The following is a 19742-nucleotide window of genomic DNA, read 5'->3' as shown; positions in this document are numbered from 1 at the left end:
AACCAATCCATTTAGAGGAAAATCTTGTAAGCAGACAGTTTGCAACGCCCACAAGTATATCTCATATTTTCATTCCATTGTCAAGTGCATTCATTATAGTCATCACATTTAGACGGATGAATGAAGGTAACTAAAAACATTGTCTACCAATTATGAAGGGATGTTTGTAATGTCCCTTGGTTTTCTGGCTGAATTTAAGGTCTCCTGGCTAATTTACTGCAACATATGTTAGTAATCTGAAGATAAAGAACTAAAATATTATTACTTTTATGCAAAAAAAATATATAAAATCCTAATTCCCATTAAAACACCCTTCTTAAGGAGAAGGCATCATCAGATGCTTAGTTCCTAAGGGAGTGCTTCTTGGGGCCCTAATTATTAGCGCAGCTCCCACTAAGCACCATCTTCTCACAAACATCCTCTCTTAAGACCTTGTGGAAAATCAATGTTGGTACTTCCATCCTTCCTAGGAGAGATTCTTCTCAATCTAGACCTTATGGAAAATAACTCTCGATATACCCATCCAATCCATATGCATATGCATATGTCTCAAGTTTCCAGTATATACTGATCTTCAGAGTTGAAGCATCTCAGCCTTAATTTCAACAGGAATTTTATCTCTCAATTTAGTGTTTACTTCTCTCAGCTCTGTTGGAGATTAAAGAAAGGATGCTTCTATTACCCTTAATATAGGGATGCTCCTTGGAAATGTCCTCCAGAGAGACCTGTACTCCCTGCCTTGTAATGAACCTCTATATCTTAATAGAATCTCCTTATTCACTGCAAGTGATGGTTATATATCATTTGAAATGATGAATTTAGTTTACTGAATTATTTCTCCCCTCTGTATGAATTTCTTCCTGAATGTGTTACTGTTGTTGGGCTCTGCTTTTCCCGATATGGAGTGGGACTCTACTTCGGTTTATGCTCCTTACATCAGCCTGAGTTGAACATCTGATGAGTATGACTCCTGCAATATTTCCTAAACTGACACAACTGGACGCTCCTTGCTGACATGTTATATTCTTGGCTTGTGAGTATTGGAGATTCTCACACTGGCAATTAAAACTTATGTTTGATATAGTTCCCACGCTGGTGTCCAAACTCTGACCCCTGTCCACTTTAATTTGTCAGTCCATTCTGAGTGATGGTGGATCTTCGATTTTTGTTTTAATTTTCACTTTTTTCGTGTTCTCTTCTCCAACTGTGATAATACTCCTCTGCTTGTCTTGTCTCCGTCAATTATCTGCTATTATTGGGCAAATGTCTATGTTGGCCTGACAGCTTTATTAACTTAATCCCTTTGGTGATTTCTGAATGGTTGCTGATTGGGATTCTTCATTTGGGCTTTCCACCATGTGTTCCAGACTGGCGTTCTTGCTGAGTTGTTATGATTCCACAGAATGCTGACTAGGCTTGGGATGTTGTACCAAGTTCTCCAGAGGCTAGTCCATTAACAGGCAATCCAGGGCAGATTTTTGATAGCCATTGTGATGCATGCAATAACCCCAGTTGGCTATGGCTCAAACAAACTCAAATTTACAACCAAACTGGGTTTGACATTTTGTCAAACATTTGGCAAACAATCTCCATCGATGTGTCTTCCATGTAGTTAAATTTATTGCTTTGCATTTTTAGAAACATAGACTACATTTCGGACCACTAGAATTAATTTAGAAGTGATAATTTTTGCAAAGTAACACAACTCTCATAATTTTTCAGAATTTTATTTGCCAATTTAAAATAGAAAAATATGATAATGTTTGCGCAAAACTAAATTCCTATTCCAATAATAAAGGAACCAATTTGTTATTAGTCTGTGCTTGCACTTCAATCTGCCTGCCATTATGCAACATAGGGCACTAGAAATGTGAAATGCAGGTCTGGAAATACTCACAGCTTCTTCCGAATACTCCAGCTGTCTCTAAACTCAAACGGAAGCCCAGGAAATTCACCACTCTGGCCTGCAAACTTGTTGTTTCCCTCTAATCGCTGAATGCGGGTAATAATTGAATAACTTCAAGCTTCTTATTCAAATCGTAGACTCGTGGATCAAATTGCTGGTTAAGTATTTTGGACGCTGCGCCTGCTATTAGCTTCCTCCAACCACAAACACCTCAACAAACATCAGAAAATGCAGTCTCTTATCTACCAATGATGAATCGCTGCCCAGATTGATGGACGGCAGCGAGTATAACATCAGATTGACCTTCTAGAACTAGGACACAGCCTAACAAGCCAATTCAGAAACACTTCTTCAATCAATCAATAAACCCTCCACAATAAGAGAGACAATAAATAGATCACAGCAGCGAATTCTCCTTAGACACAGTTGAACAGTAGGAGAATATGGAAAATTGCTATACAACAGCAACAATTTGCAAAGCCAACCTTCAAGACAATTCTCAGAATAACCCTTATACTTCAGCAAAGGCACAAACTTCAGAACCTAAAAAAGCCACAAAGGCAACAAAAGCAAATAAATATTCAAACGTGCTTTTCCCAATGAAATGAGTTCATATTTATAATGTCTTTGTTGACAAAAGTTTCCAAAAGAACTCAATTTCTGGAATTGTGAAAGTTTCCCAAAAGAACTCAACTCTTGAAATTTTCCAACTTAACTCTTTTGGCAACATTTAATACTTGGCTTAGGCATAATATTAATGAAATAAATAGCCCTTCGAATGATGACTTAACCCTCAACTTAAGTGATATTAAAAAATTAAATAATAACTTTATAATAAGTCATTTAATGATTTAATAATAATTTGCCAATAGTGGCATGTTGTGATGGTTAAGTTGTTGCATTGTTATCCTTGCCATCAAGGTTCAAATCTAATGGGGATGAGGTCCCCTATTTGTGGCCTCACTGGTTCATAGCTCCAGGTCAAAGCGTTTACCCCTCTTTTAAAAAAAAAAATGATTTAATAATAATTTGGCCACTAAAAATATTATAACTCCCAAAATACTCATCATTTAAATATGTCAACTAAAATAGGAGTCACACCTATTATTTCTCCATGTAACCAAATGCACTTTTCAATAATAGAAAGGGTCCATCTCAATCAATACCCAACTTACCACAAATAGTAAGTACACAAAACTAAGTCCAAATGAAGTCCGATCTGAGTCAAATAAAGACCAACCTATAACTTAGTGAATTGTGGAGAAGATAAGATCCTTCCTAGCCAAGCCACTGCCTTAGAAAACCTTCTATTCACAATAAATAGCCTACAAGGATCACAATAACAGGCTAATCTCTCAAACTCTAATACTGGCAAATATGGGGACATTACAGTCCTCCTTCCCTAAGATTGCTTGTCCCCAAGCAATCCCAAAGCAAAATGAACATCACAGACCACCTAGATCCCAAGGGTTAAACTGCATACTATCCGTGTTGTGTACAAACAACTCCTGTAGCACCAATACCCAAATAACTGACATCAACATCAAAATCATCTGAAAACTGTCTCTAGGCGCGGAGGAAGGCAACAATGTAATGGATACCCCCAAATCTGCTTACAAAGTATTCATAGCTATATATTAATTTTATCAAACACTTAGCTTGCAGTCCCTGATTTCCTGTCATGTGCTACAACCCTTATGGCTCTGAAATGGTTTCTCTGTATTGTGTTGTGTTTGGCATGAATATAGGAATTGAAAGCATAAACATGCATCACAGAAATAACCAGCAAAACTATATTTTATATTGATTTCAAAAAGAATAAACAAGTGCAATACTGACTCACTGAATACTCCAACAATAGACTGAAATAAATATAGTTTATATCAAATAGTTGATGGCTTGGCCATTGCATTGATTTGCTGCAAATAGTATGTGGCTGGTACAGTATGCAGTTGCTACAGTGATGCGGTTGCTACAGTGACGCGACTGTTACAACGGCATGGTTGCTATAGGACACGACTGCTACAATGGTACAGCTGCTACAATACACAATTGTTATAGTGATGCAATTGCTACAGTACACAACTAAAAGCATAGACTCCAAAGACCAATCCCAAGGATTGATGTCTAGAGTGATACAAATGAGGACGTCCCCAAATGCCCAACACAACCTGCAAATTGCAAGTACTTCAATTCTTCTTCTCATCCAATCCAATGCCTGAACAATGCCGTCAAACTCTCCTTTTATTCCCACTTTGTAGGGTTGGCCCATTTTTCACAAGCAATGTGGGATTAAAATAAAATAGAATAAATAACATCTTATGTCTCCCTTGGGCATCCCCCACACAACCCAACATACATAATATTAAGGCAACACTTCAATATTTTAACATTTGATTTAAATGCTACTTTAAATAATATATCAAACTAGGAATGACTAAGCCAAATACTCCAAGATCCCTCTAAACTCTTCGCTAGGCCCCGAGACCAATGCAAAACTAGGCTAGTCACAACATAGCTGACAATTGCTAAAGAGAGGACATTACATCTGCCCCCCTTGAAATTGCTTGTCCTCAAGCAATCTCAATCCTGTCTACTGTAACACCTGCTCACCTTCCCATGCAGCATCCTCATCTAGCAGGTCTTTCCATTTTACCTAGCATTCCTTAACGACCCTTTTCCTAAGAGTCCTCTTCCTGGTATTCAGAATAGCTTCAAGGACCAACAAAAGCTTACCCTCCTAATCCAACAATGGCAAATCTGCAAAAGGCATAATTCGTTGACCAATGGCTTTCTTAAGCCTCGACACATGAAACACATTATGCAATCGACTGCCCTCCAGAAGCTCAATCTCATAGGTGACCTCGCCCACTTTGCAAATCACTGTAGGGATCATAAAACCTACGCTTCAGGTTCTCGGCTCCGCTCTTCTTCAGCAATGACTCTCTATATGGTTGTAGCCTCAAGTAAACCATATCCCCTACCTCAAAAGTGTGCTTTACCTTGTGCTGATCAACATACATCTTCTATTGATTCTGAGCCTATTGTATGTTCTCCCTGAGCAATCTCAAGATATCCTTACTATCCTACAATAAGTCTTTTGGCTTTGGGCGCTCTATTGTCCCCCAGAGCTAAATCGATGAAGTTAGGTGCTTCATAACCATACAGTGCCATGAAAAGAGCCATCCTGATGGACATATGATAACTAGTGTTATAACAGTGCTCTCCCATATGCAGCCATTTGACCCAAGCTCTCTGTTGTGCACTCACATAGTTCCTCAAATATCCCTCCACCCATTTATTCACAATCTCTATCTGCCCATCTATCTATGGATGATAACTAGTGTTGGGTGTAAGATTTGTACCACACAACCTAAACAATTCCTTCCAAAAAACACTCATAAATTTACTATCCCAGTCACTGACTGTGAATCTAGACAGCTCATGTAACCTAAATATCTCTCTGAAGAAAAGATCTACCACCAGTGTTGCTGTGTAAGTGGATGGAATAGCAAAGAAGTGAGCAAACTTTGCCAAGCGGTCTACCACCACATAGATGCAATCTCTCCCCTACACTCATGGTAACCCAGTGATGAAGTCCATCGAAATACTTTCACATTTTCTATCAAGAATGAGCAAAGGATGAAGCAACCCTGCCGGAAAAGTGTACTCTCCCTTATTCTACTGAACTCTACCACATATCTCTGCACGTCATCCTTGAGTCCCCTCCAAGTGAATATCTCGCGAATCTACCAATAAGTTTTGAAGACCCTAGAATGTCCAGTTGTAGGTGCATTATGAAATGCCCTCAAAATCTCTCTAAATTGTAATGTAGGAATCAAATAAATCCTACCCTAAAATCTGATCAACCCATCCAACACCGCATACCTATCAGCCTGAATGGTGCCCGCAACTATCCCAGAAGCCCAATCATCTCCTACATACTCCGCTGCAATCTGATCTCTCTAATCTCCTGAAATTTTTGTCATAGCACATAAGTGAGGTCTCCAAGATAAAGCATCAGCCACCACATTTTTCTTACCTTTGACAAACTCTATGTCAAAGTCATAAGCTTTCAATTTGGTAGCCCATTTTTGTTGCCCGTAATTAAGATCACACTAGCCCATGAAGTATTTAATACTATTGTGATCAGTCTTGATCACAAAACGCCCACCTACCAAATAAGATCGCAATTTGGCCAACGCATTCATTATGGCCAACATTTCCCCTACTCCTCGAAGCTTCCTACGCTCAAATGCAATGGGATGTCTCTCCTGCATCAATACTGCCCCTATCCCATCTCCTGAAGCATCACACTGAAGCTCAAATGGTTTTGTGAAATCAGGTAGAGCTAGAACCGGACAAGATGACATCACCTATTTGAAGTGGTCAAAACATCTCCGCGCTGCCTTTATCCATGTGAAGGCCCCTGTCTTGGTGAGATTCGTCAAAGGTGAACCAATCTATGAGAATCTTCTAACAAACCTCTTGTAAAAACCACAAACCAAAGAACCCCTTGAGCTATGTGAGGATTGTCAAAGTAGGCCAATCCACAATAGCTCTAATCTTTTCGGGATCACCATCTACACTAATGATATGCCCAAGGTAAAGGAGCTCGATCATGCCAAACTCGCATTTAGATTCCTTGGAATACAACGACTCTCTCTATAGAATAGATAATCCTTCAGATATTGTAAGTGCTCCTCCCAGGTCTTACTGAAGACCAAGATGTCATCAAAGAAGATCAAGACAAATCTCCTCATTGCCTCCTGAATAACTGGTTCATACAACTCTGAAATGTAGCAGGCGCATTGGTTAGCCCAAATGGCATAACCATAAACTCAAAGTGGCCATAATGACATCAAAGGTTGTCTTCTCGATGTCCTCTGCTCTCATCCGAATCTGATGGTATCCGGATCGAAAACCAATTTTGGTGAAGAAGCATGCCCCATGCAACTCATCAATCAGCTCATCAATCCTAGGAACAGGCAACCTGTTTTTAATTGTTTTCTTATTTAGTGCCATGTAATTGATGCACATGTGCATCGTCTCATCCTTCTTTGCCAAAACTACTATTGAAGCAAAAGGGTTTTTGCTAAGCCTAATGTGCCCCACCTCCAACAAATCCTTAATTGTCTTCTCTATCTCATCCTTGTGTTTCTTAGGATGACGATAGGGAGTAATCATAACTGGTTTGGCTCCCTCTTTGAGCTCAATAACATGCTCTATCCCCCTTTCAGGAGGAACCCCATGCAGAATCTCACCAAATACTTAAGTGTACTTGTCAAGTATCTCTTGGATATCTAGTGGATGACTCTTCACCTGTGGCTCCCGTGAAGCTAGCATAGTGAAACATTTTGCTGCCCACTCTACATCATCATGCCGAAAAAGTCTCTGCATTCTCCTTAAAGAGATTACTCTGCACCCCCATCTGAAAGTCCTCTAAGTACAACAGTTCTGCCCTAATGCTGGAATCTCACCTCCAATTTTGCTAGGTCGAGTGTGAACTCAACTAGCGAGGCCATCAATGTCATCCCAAGGATGACATCATAATCTCCCATGTCTACCACATAGAACTCATCCTCCAACTCATAGTCATCTCCAAACCTGATGTGAAGATTAGATATCTTCTGAGTGCATAATAATTTATCACCGTTAGCCACCATGACTCTAAACCCAACATGCTCCTCGGTCTGTAAACCTCTCTTGACTACCAATTGTGCATCTATGAAATTATGTGTAGCCCTAGTGTCAATGAGTGAGATCACTTTATGCCCTTGGATAGTACCCCTAACCTTAAATGTGATTGCCTTTTGAGCCCCCATTAAACGTGCTAATGACCTCTCATCCTTAGTAATGTTGCTCTCCTCTATATTGATACCGTCATCTGAATCAAAGTGTTGATCCTCCCTTTCTGACTATGACTCCTATATTGAGAAGTACTCCATTTAATTTGCCTTAGCCTTGAGAGGGCACTTATGAGATAAGTCCCAAGGCTCTTTGCAATGTAAACATAGCTTCTTCCTCCTCAATTCATTCAAGGTGTCATTATCCAACTTATTGTCCCTTTTTGGCTGAGCATCCTTGTGAAAAGGTTTTTTGTCCTCCTTATCCTTCTTCACATGTGAATCCCTAGGCTGAAATCTGCTCCTAAAAGAAGGTGCTAAGTCATGAGCCTTCTTAGTGGCCTCCCGTAATGTAGTTGGATCATGCCCCTTGACCTAACCCCTCAAGAGATCTAGGAGTTCGTCCATAAACAGCACTACTAATCTCCTCTCTGAAATATCTATGACCAACACAGCTAACCTCTAAAATTCATTGATATACGCCTCAACTGATCCCCACTACTTGAGCTGTGTGGACTCTTTAAACTGTAACTCAGGATCTTTGGTATAAAATCTCTCTATGAGTCTCTTAGTGAACTCCTCATAAGATGTGATCTGATTATGCCCTAAGGTTACCATGCCAGGGTGCCACCACTCATACGTTGGACCATCTAAATGAATAGCCACATACTTGATAGCCTCCTCCTCAGGCATAGGATTCAGCTGCAAGTATGTATCTACCTTCTACACCCAAGCTCGGGCAGTCATCTTCCTTGAAGCATCATAATAAGGTAAGGAAAGTTGGAAAACTTTCTTTCTTAGCTCAAAGTTTTGATTCCTCCCTCCTCTAGGCATGTGTCTCAACCTCAAGTCCATATAATCTCTGACGGAAATATCCCCCTGAAACTTGGTACACTAGCCTCCCAGTTCCTCTTGAACTGATTCTGTAACTCGGTAATCTGCAGTTCATTTATTGGTTGAACCGGATCTTTGGGTGGGAAGGTGGGTAGAAGAGGTCTTGAGCTCGTTGTCCAAGTTGGGCGTGTAATGTGTCTAAAATTATCGGCCTCATTCCCATTGTTTCCATGTCCATTATTATTACCATTAATGTTATCCTCAGGACCATTGATGGTGCCTCAGCCTCCATTATTATCATTGCCCCCATTGTTATTGTTTCCATTGTTGGCATCACCTGGATTAATGATGAGGCCCATCTGTCTAGCCATAAGCTATAACATCATGTCCATTCACCTATTCTGCTCCTACTGCATACGTTGCCCCTGCTCTAATGTATCCAGTAACTGTCTGAGCATTACCTCCCCTTGATCTGGATCAGTATTCCTGCCTCTGCCTAGTCCCATATTCCTCTCATCTCGGTCACCCATATTGCTGTCCTCATCAAAGAATACCTCCTTTGTGTCTGTATGACTAGATTCTATGTCCACCTGCAAGGATGAACTATACTGTTCACTCTGCAGGTCTGAAATCCTATTTTGTCGTACTCCGGTATTTTAGAAGTTAAGGCCCTTGTCGCATGCTCAAACATACTTTCTTTACATGTTTCATTCCTGATTTTAGTGTTTTGACATTTCGTCAAACACTTTTCCCTCTCCCTTGTCCTAAATTTCCTGTAATGCCTCCACAGGATGGAAGGAAAACTAGGCACTGATACCACTGTAATGGATACCCCCAAATCTGCTTACAAAGTATTCACAGCTATATGGTAATTTTATCGAACACTTAACTTACAGTGCTTGATTTCCCGTCATGTGCTACAACCCTCATGGCTCTGAAATGGTTTGTGTGTGTTGTGTTGTGTTTGGCATGTAATATGAATATAGAAATTGAAAGCATAAATATACGTCATAGAAATAACCAGCACACTATATTTTATATTGATTTCCAAATGAATAAACAAGCCCAATACTAACTTGCTGAATACTCCAGCAATAGATCAGAATAAACATTGTTTACATCAAATAGTTGATGGCTTGGCCATTGCATTGATGTACTGCAAACAATATGTGGTTGCTACAATATGCGGTTACTAAAGTGATGCGGCTGCTACGGGACACGGCTACTATAGTACACAATTGCTACAGTACACAGTTGAAATCATAGACTACAAAGACTAATCCCAAGGATTGATGTCTAGAGTGATACAAATGAGGAGGATGTTCCTAGATGCCCCACACAACCTGCAAATTGCATGTACTTCAATTCTTCTTCTCATCCAATCCAATGCCTGAACAATGCCCTCAAGCTCTCCTTTATTCCCACTTTCACAAGCAATGTGGGATTAAAATAAAATAAATAGCATCTTATGTCTCCCTTGGGCGTCCCCCACACAACCCAACATAATAACATTAAAACAACACTTTAATATTTTAACATTTGATTTAAATGCTACTTTGATAATATATCAAACTAGGAATGACTAAGCCAAATCACTCCAAGATCCCTCTGAACTCTTCGCTAACCCCCAGGATCAATGCAAAACTAGGCTAGCGGCAACATAGCTGACAATTGCTAAAGAGGGGACATTACAAACAACACATCAAAACACAACTCAACTGAAATACCAACTTTATCCACACCTAAGTCCCCATCAAACTGACACTCATACCCAACTCCACGTTGGAGATGGTAACAACCATAGATACCTGAAACATTGATATCAATTCCAACCTTTGCTAAACTATCCAAGGTATATAGATACTACAAGTAGTCTAACTTGCAGTTGTCAATCCCATCCGCAAAAGATAGTGCTAACCCATCCCATAATGGATGGTATGGAACTGAAGCTAACCCACCCCGATGTGAAACCACATCCTCTAATTGTGGGTCAAAAGAAAAATGATGAGCACAAACTACTGTATAATGCCAGTAGAAAGTTTCAGTCTTTGTGAATGGCTCATCAATACCAAACTAGGAATCAAGAGATGGCTCCAGTCTCCGATTCCGAACTACTGATCGGACAGGATCTTGGGCAACCCTCTCAGCATACCCAACGTCAAAATCCCTGTGGCAAAGCATGGTAGACAAAGTCTCTACAATCTTTCCCACCAACCTCCGAATAGTACGAGAACCTCGAATGAGAGTACCCTTGGACACTCTATATGAATCCTCTCAAGCATCCAAACTCTCCATAAGATACTCCATGAAAGATTGTGCAATAGAAATTATATATGGAAGCATCAACCTACTCCCCCACCACCCACAGCGGATCCCTCTAAAAATGTGGCAGTGCCAACTATCCAATGGTACCAACTGTATGAAATGAAGATATAGATTTGCTTCTGGCAGAAGGAAGCAAATCACCATTAGAGCTCGTCTCCACAGATGCTCTCACCTCCTCTATACCTACTGCACCCATATGTTGGACGAATGTGTCGGCCACATTATCACGTTCATCATCCCCAACCGTACAAGCAAACTCACCACCAATCACAATTTGTAACTGAACAGGGTCTAGGGCTAGTGTCAATTGTACTCGCTCTAGCTTTACGATAACCTCATCCAACTGCAATTATGACTCTTGAAGAGCCAACTGAGTATACTGAAGAGAGTTCACAATCGCCTCAAGCTCCTAGGTGAGCTGAGCCACCTCCTCCTCTTTCCCTCACAATGTCTTCTAACAGGTACTACCCCACTCTAGAAGATAATCCTTGTCAACAACTAACTGAGAGTAACTATGCTTCAAGATCCTGACAGCCTCTCGAAGCGCATGAACCTCTATTAGGGAAAGACTAATATCACCATGCTCATCTGACATAGGAGCACGCCAACCAGATGTAGCTAGCATCTGACAAATAGCATCATAATGCTCAAGAGCTGAAGAAATGTCACTATCACTCACTTTCAGCTGGCAAGTTACATGATGCCTCTATAACCCCCGACTCCTATGCAAGTTCTCTATCTCACTAATTGCACTGTGATAGGAAACTAAATCAAAACTACCCACCACAAGATTGCTCACCACATGTGTGCTATTGTCCTCACACACCTCTGCATACAAGATACAACTACTTGGTACCTCAACCAACACCTCATCCGAATAAATGGAAACCTTCGCAATATCAATCTCCTCATATGCCTCAGCTTCCACCTCAATAGTAAAATCTTGTAAACACCGATCCTCGAACCCATCCAAAACCTCTTCAAAGTCATCAACTGATACCTAGCAAGGGATATCATACCCGATGCAACTCATAGCATCATCAAATGTGTCCATACTATTTGCACCCACATCTCTTAACTTCGTTGTAACACCCATATCACCAACATTACAGTTGGTTGACTCGATATGTGCCTCAGTTCAACCTAAGGAAGCAACTGCCTCCTGCAATGGAGCAACACTACAATAGCTGACATATAAGTCTCCAATAACAACTCCCTCCTCGAAAGAGTCTAAATATTTAATGACAACTACAGCATCAACTACCTTTGAACTAACCATAGAGACTACTCTAGGAACCTCAACTTGTTGAAGCTCAATGCTTCTATCCACCCAGGGCACTGACACATCCACATGTCCCTATGAAATAATTCCATCATCATCATTGTGGATAGGACTAGCAGGTGCCATAATAAATATAGGTACATCTGCATCATGGACACCTATCGGAGAGAACTCAAGCTTCCTTCCCTACAACAATGATGTCGGCCTTCTAAAGGTGGAAACCATATACCTTGTTGCCCTCTCAACTGTCTCTGGATCCGACAACCTCTCTGCCAACCTCTGTTGATGAAGCTTAACTTTCTCCATACTCTCCTACAAAGCATTCATTTTCACGCTAACTTCTTCATTACTCCACTGACTTCTAGAACTGTCAGTCCTCCTATGTTTGTCCATGGTTAGAAAATACTAGAGTGTTGGTCACTCCAAATGCAACAGCAAATCGGAAAATAACCAGTGTAACACGGGGACGCATCCCCCCCCCCCCAAAATCTAGGCCGTCTCGGAGACGGGGACGTCCCCGGGACGGGGGGACGGCGTCTCGGCGTTTCGGGCGGCACCACTCAAAGCGCCACCGCCACCGGAGACGGCGAGACATCTCTGAGACGGGGAGATGTCTCCGAGACAGGAGACGTCTCCGAGACGGGTGCAGGGGGACGGCAAGGAGTCTCCTTCGTTGTGGGGGAACGCCTGGACGTCTCCCGCGGCAAACAAAAAAGACACATAAAAAAACAAAAAGTTGAACGCATTTTTAAAATGTTTTAATATTTTTTATTTATTGTATTGGATTGTGGGGCCCATCCATTCCTCCTCCTTTGTTCTTCATTTTGATTCACATTTGCATTTCTCATTGTTTGCAACAGCAAGAAGAAGAAGAGTGAAGAGCTGAGATAAGGGTTTGTGCAAGAGTGAAGAGAGTGTTTGCAAGTGAAAAAGGAGAGCTTAGGAGCAAGAAGAAGAAGAGGAGGGTGGTTCTAGGTTCCAATTCACCGAATCTTGTTGAAGTTTTTAAAGAAAAAGGTAGGGTTTCTAACTTTCTAACGAATTTGTATGATTTTGAAATGCATGTTTATGAATGTTTTTGTTTGTTTAGACAACCTCTGTTATCATTGAACTCTTTGAAATATCTATTTCCGATTGTTTAAACCGACGACTTCCACTCTGTTCGAACTATATTACAAGACCAGAAATTTTTTAAAAAAAATTTAAAAAAAAGAGTATAAAATGAAAATTGACTTCCAATGGTTCCGTAGGATATGGGCTTTTCTGAGCCGATTTCAGTATGCAAGAATTAACAAAAAAAGTTAATTCTTACATACTGAAATCGGCTCAGAAAAGCCCAAATCCTACGGAACCATTGGAAGTCAATTTTCGTTTTAAATTTTTTTTTTTTTTTTTTTTTAATAAATTTTTTCCAATATAGTTCTAAGAGAGTGGAAGTCGTCGGTTATGATTATCATTTATAAATTATAAATTTCAATAATTTAGCTTTATTAATTTTTGTTTTTTCATTTTGTGAAATGCAGTGTCACAATGAATACTCATAGTGATGATGAGATGGAATTTCATTCAAATAGTGGCAGTGAATCAAAATATGAGCCTGAGCCTGAGGTTGAGGTTGAGGATGATGATAACACTGTTGAGAGGGGTGACCATGAGAGTGACATTGCGATTCCGGTTGGGCCAAATCAGCAAGGGGCCCAAACTAGTTCCACTTCCATGGGTACTGATTTTATACTATCTGGTACTCCATCTACTGATTGCCCCTCCCCAACTTTGGCACAATGGGCTAGGGGTAAGTTTGATCCAGAATCTCCTTTAAAACAATTTGCCACTAGAATAACAAGGAGACAAGGAACAGGTGGCACAAGAAAGTGGAGATGCAATATTTGTGGTGAAGATTGGTATGGTAGCATCACTAGAGTGAATGCACATTTCCTCTTTTGGACAGGTAAAGGTGTCGAACCATGTAAGTTTTTGAGTGAATCCACAAACTTGAAGATTAGAATTGAATTCAACAAGCTTTGGGGAGTTCCAGAGGACTTGGGCCTTCCAATGCCTACTACTTTGGCTAGTAGGCAACAGATTCAGACTATACAGGAGGTGCATGAGCAACAAATACAGGGGCAACAACACCGACGCATGTCTTCTTCTAGACCACAGCATAGAGCTTCATCTACTTCATTGCCAGGGGCAGCCTCCGTACCTTCCTCTACTTATAGCTCTATAGGTGTAGCAGCAGCTGAGACGAGCAAGGGGAAACGCAGGGCACAGTCTAGTGACAACAACCCTATAGCAGAATTGTTTGCAGCCCAGACGAGAGAGAAGTTAGATGCATACATTGGGAGAATGTTATTTGCCAATGGCGTTCCACTTCACATTGCTCGGTCTCCTTATTTTAAGGAGGCATTTCAGAAAGTAGCGAAGGCGGTATTACCATCATATGTGCCACCAGGTGAGCACAAATTGAGGACTAAAATTTTGGATGATGAGTATGCCAAGATTGGTGATCCATGGAGACCATGAGGGCTGTTTGGGAGGAATCGGGGTGTAGCGTTGTCATGGATGGGTGGACGGACATTAGACACCGTCCACTCATCAATGTCATAGTCACATGTACAGAGGGCCCATTCTTTCTTAGGGCGGTTGATTGTTCGGGGCATCGAAAAGATGCTGATTTTCAGTTTCAGATTCTTCGGGAAGCCATTGAGGAGATTGGGCCACAAAATGTGGTCCAAGTAGTGACAGATGCAGCTCATGTGTGCAGAGCTGCAGGGAGGCTTATTGAGGCCACATATCGGCATATTTGGTGGACTCCTTGTTGTGTGCATGCTATGAACAATGCTCTAAAGGACATGGGGAAGATTAGTTGGATAAAGGGAGTGGTGAGTGATGCTAGAGATGTGCAGATGTATATCTACAACCACCACACCTCACATGCACTATTTAGGAGCTTCGGCAACAAGGAATTCTTGAAGCTAGTTGAGACACGATATACATCCTATTTCATTCTCTTGGAGAGAATGCTTGATTTGCAGGAGCCACTGCAACTAATGGTTATGACAAATGAATGGAATAGGTGGGATGGTTCTAGGTCAGAGCAAGGGATAAGGGTGAAGGATATAGTTAAGAGTGATGTATTTTGGAGTGATGCAAAATACATTGTTTCTATTATTAGGCCAGTCTTTGAGGTGATCAGGTATGGAGATGGGGATGCACCCACACTTGGAGAGGTGTATGAGTGCATTGATTCTATGCTTGGGCAGATGAGGGTAGTTGTGCGAGAGAAGGACCCCACATTAGCCTTCTACAATGATCACATTCGGCCTATTATTCAGCGTAGATGGGACAAACTTAACACACCCTTACACATGGCTGCATATGCATTGAATCCGAGGTGGTACATGACTAGGCCTGGTAGAGTTACACCACTTCACGATGATGAGGTGATTTATATTATTATTATTATATAACACTTTAAGACTTAGATTCTTATCATTTTATGAATTAAAATCATTTACATTACTAGTATCTTGATTCTTCTATTTGCTAATAATTTGTACTTTTTAAATTTTTTCAGGTGAAGGAAGGGTTCTTCAAGTGCATAGACAGGATGTATGACCCTGAGACAGCAGCTAAGGTTCGCATTGAGTGGACCAAATTTGCTACTCTTAGGGGTTACAAACAAGCGGCAAAGGCGGATATCAAGACTATGGCACAAGAGGATCCCATTTTGTGGTGGTCAGCTTATGGACCGAAATCTACAACCACCACACTAGCTATTCGTTTGCTGTCCCAGGTACTTAGTTCCTCAACTTTTAACTTTTCATTGTTTATTGTTCAATGATCATTGTTCAACTTCTAATTCCCGGGTCTTACATTAGCCAATTATTTTTCATCTCAAGTTTCTAGTTCCTCAGCTTCTGAGAGGAATTGGTCTACATATAGCTTCATCCACTCTCTTAAGAGGAATAGACTTACCTCTCAAAGAGCAGAGAAGCTAGTGGCTGTACACAGTGTGTTGCGTATCAATGACCGCACCACAAGTGTGTACAAGGAAAGCCCAGCATCACGATGGGATGTAGAGCCTGAGAAGCCATCGCAGATTGATGAGGAAGATGCTTTAGATCCAACCACAGGGCTAGTTGGTGTTCCCTTTTCAGCTCTTGATCTTGGAGAGACTGATAGTTCCAGTGGTGATGAGTTTCAACCTCCAGGGGATGATCATTGATCATTGATCATTGATTTGGCATTTTGATTTGGACTCTTGGAGACTTGTAGTTTTTGTTTGCATTATATACTTATTTTGATATCATGGTTCATGGTACATGATACTTAATTGTAATCATCTTTATGTCATGAGTCATGACTCATATGATCATTGATTACTATTAGATAGTAGAATCTAGATACTCATACTATTGATCTGAAGACTGATATATAGACTAATATTTATTATTTCGCATATTTTCTGATGTTCAATGTTCAATGTTCAATGTTCATTGTTTGTTTGTTATAACTTATTTGATCATGAATCATGACGTTATAGTTGAAAACTTCAGTGCAATGTTCAATGTTTTTTACATCTATGTATCTTATATTGTATAATTGTAGTACATCTTTTCATAACTAGCATTTTAAGTATCATATGTATAGTACATACACCCCTGCTCTCTTTGCCACCCCCTCGTCCCTCGCCGCCGTCCCCCCGCCGTCCCCTCGCCGTCCCCAAATCAAGGTCCCTCTGTCCCCCCGTCTCGGAAACTTGTCCCCCCGTCCCCCCGTCTCCTAGGGCGGTGTAACTATGAAAATAACTTTCTTTTTCCTACTCAACAAGATGACAAGAAACCGCCCTGGTACCACTGTAATAACCCCAACCGGTTATAACTTCGATACACACAAGATTCTTTTATAATTTAGTTGTTTGACATTTTGTCAAACACTTTACAAGCAAGCTCTGATACCATTATAATAACCCCGGTTGGTTATGGCTCAAACAAACACCAATTTAGAACTAAACTGGGTTTGACATTTTGTCAAACACTTGGCAAACAATCTCTAATGATATGTCTTCCATGTAATTGAATTTGTTGCTTTGCATTTTTAGAAACATAGACTGAATTTCAGAATGCTAGAATTAATTTAGAAGTGATAACTTTTGCAAAATAACACAACTCTCATAATTTTCCAAAATTTTATTTACCAATTTAAAATAGCAAAATATGATAAGTTTGCACAAAACTAATTCATGTTCCAATAATAAAGGAACCTGATTGTTATTAGTGTGTCCGTGCACTTCAATCTACCTGCCATTATGCAATGTAGGGAACTAGAAATGTGAAACACAGGTCTGAAAATAATCGTAGCTCCTTCCGAATACTCCAGCTGTCTCTAAACTCAAATGGAAGCCCCGGAAATTCACCACTCCAGCTTGCAAACTTGTTGTTTCCCTCTAATTGCTGAATGCAGGTAATAATTGAATAACTTCAGGCTTCTGATTCAAATCATAGGCTCATGGACCAAACTGCTGATTAAATATTTTGGACATTGGGCCTGCTATTAGCTTCCTCCAACCACTAACACCTCCACAAACATTTTGGTCTCTAAACTCAAATGGAAGCCCAGGAAATTCACCACTCCAGCTTGCAAACTTGTTGTTTCCCTCTAATTGCTAAACACAAGTAATAATTGAATAACTTGAGGCTTCTGATTAAAATCGTAGGCTTATGGACCAAATTGTTGGTTAAGTATTTTGGATGCTGGACCTACTATTAGCTTCCTCCAACCACAAACACCTCCACAAACATTAGAAAATGCAATCTCTTATCTACCAATGATGAATCACTGCCCAGATTGATGGACAACAACTAGTATAACATTAGATTGACCACCTAGAACTGGGATGCAACATAACAAGCCAATTCACAAACACTTCTTCAGTTAATCAATAAACCCTACACAGTAAGAAAGACAATAAATAAATCACAGCAGCGAATTCTCCTTATACACAGTTGAACAGTAGGAGAATATGGCAAATTGTTATACAACAACAATTTGCAAAGCCAACCTTCAAGACAATTCTCAAAATAACCCTTATATTTTACTAAGGGCACAAACTTCAGAACCTTAAAAGCCACAAAGGCAACAAAAGCAAATAAATATTCAAACGTGCTTTTCCCAATGAAATGAGCTCATATTTATAATGCCTTTGTTGATAAAAGTTTTCAAAAGATCTCAACTTCTGAAATTGTGAAAGTTTCCCAAAAGTACTCAACTCTTGAAACTTTCCAACTTAACTCTTTTGGCAACATTTATTACTTGACTCGAGCATAATATTAATGAAATAAATGGCCCCTTCCAATGATGACTCAGCCCTAAATTTAAATGATATTATAAAATTAAATTATAACTTTATTATAATCCATTTAATGATTTAATAATAATTTGGTCACTAGAAATATTATAACTCCCAAAATACTCATCATTTAAACATGTTTGAAATAGGAGTCACACCTATTATTTCTTCATGTGACCAAATGCACTTCCCAAAAATAGAAAGGGTCCATTGCAATCAACACCCAACTTGCCACAAATATTAAGTACACAAAACTGAGCACAAATGAAGTCCGATCTGAGCCAAACAAAGACCAACCTGTAACTTACTAAATTGTGGAGAAGATAAGACCCTCCCAAGCCAAGCCACTGCCTCAAAAGACCCTTTATCCACAATAATTAGCCTACAAGGATCACAATAATAGGCTAATCTCTCAAACTCTGATACTAGCAAAAATGGGCAAATTACAATGCAGTAGTGGATTCTTCAAAGGGTTGTGTGCCAATTCCAAACACTACTCTTGTTTCTTCACATGACTTGCACAAGGTATCATCTAATTTGGAGACGAGATCTAACGAGAATTTGTTTGCTTCTACCAATAGAAAATCTATTACTTCATCTCATACAACTGAGAATGATAGACAATTGGTAGTGCTACAATTTCAGAGGTGTCCATTGTGGATTGCAGGGGAGCAGGTTGATCCTTCTTCATATAATTTCTACTGCACGGAATCATTCATGGACTATCTTCTTGTGTGTCCCAAATTACAGGAGGGGCCATATAGAGAGTTAAGGGTACTCTCAGACGGGGTTCTCGTAGAATTCGGTATTTGGTGGGAAAGATTGTAGAGACTGGCTACAATGCTTCCCCACAGGGATTTTTTGGTTGGGTTTCTGTTGTGAGGTTTTCACACCATCGCCCCAAAAATTTTGAGGACCCCCTTTTTCAAGCAAGCCTTAGCAATTTTTGCGAGTGTTGGGAATTTTCCAGTTGCATTGGCAAAATTTGGAGTTGTCCAAAGGTTTTTGAATTGGTAATTTTACACCTTGGATGCCTTCGGGCCAGGAAGGGATTTGGTTTGTTTTCATCCGATGCGAAACTTGATTTTCCAGAACATGTAATTTTGTCCTTATGCCAAGCAAGTTTCAACATGTTTTCGATGGTTAAAATGATATCTGGCAGGACAAATTTGCAAATTTTAGACTTAAGACAGATTT

At 40.1% G+C, this 19742-nt stretch overlaps 1 protein-coding gene across 2 annotated transcripts in view; it reads right to left on the bottom strand.

The window, feature by feature from the left end:
- The window catches only part of LOC149543538 (uncharacterized), a 225968-nt gene that overhangs the window by 80068 nt on the left and 126158 nt on the right, over nucleotides 1–19742 (bottom strand). The window lies entirely within an intron of this gene.

This window comes from Cupressus sempervirens, chromosome 8, assembly GCF_028749045.1.
Source record: "Cupressus sempervirens isolate cs-2001-9-10 chromosome 8, ASM2874904v1, whole genome shotgun sequence".
In the NCBI taxonomy this organism is placed as follows: domain Eukaryota; kingdom Viridiplantae; phylum Streptophyta; class Pinopsida; order Cupressales; family Cupressaceae; genus Cupressus; species Cupressus sempervirens.
This window is presented reverse-complemented; position numbering and strand designations above follow the sequence as displayed.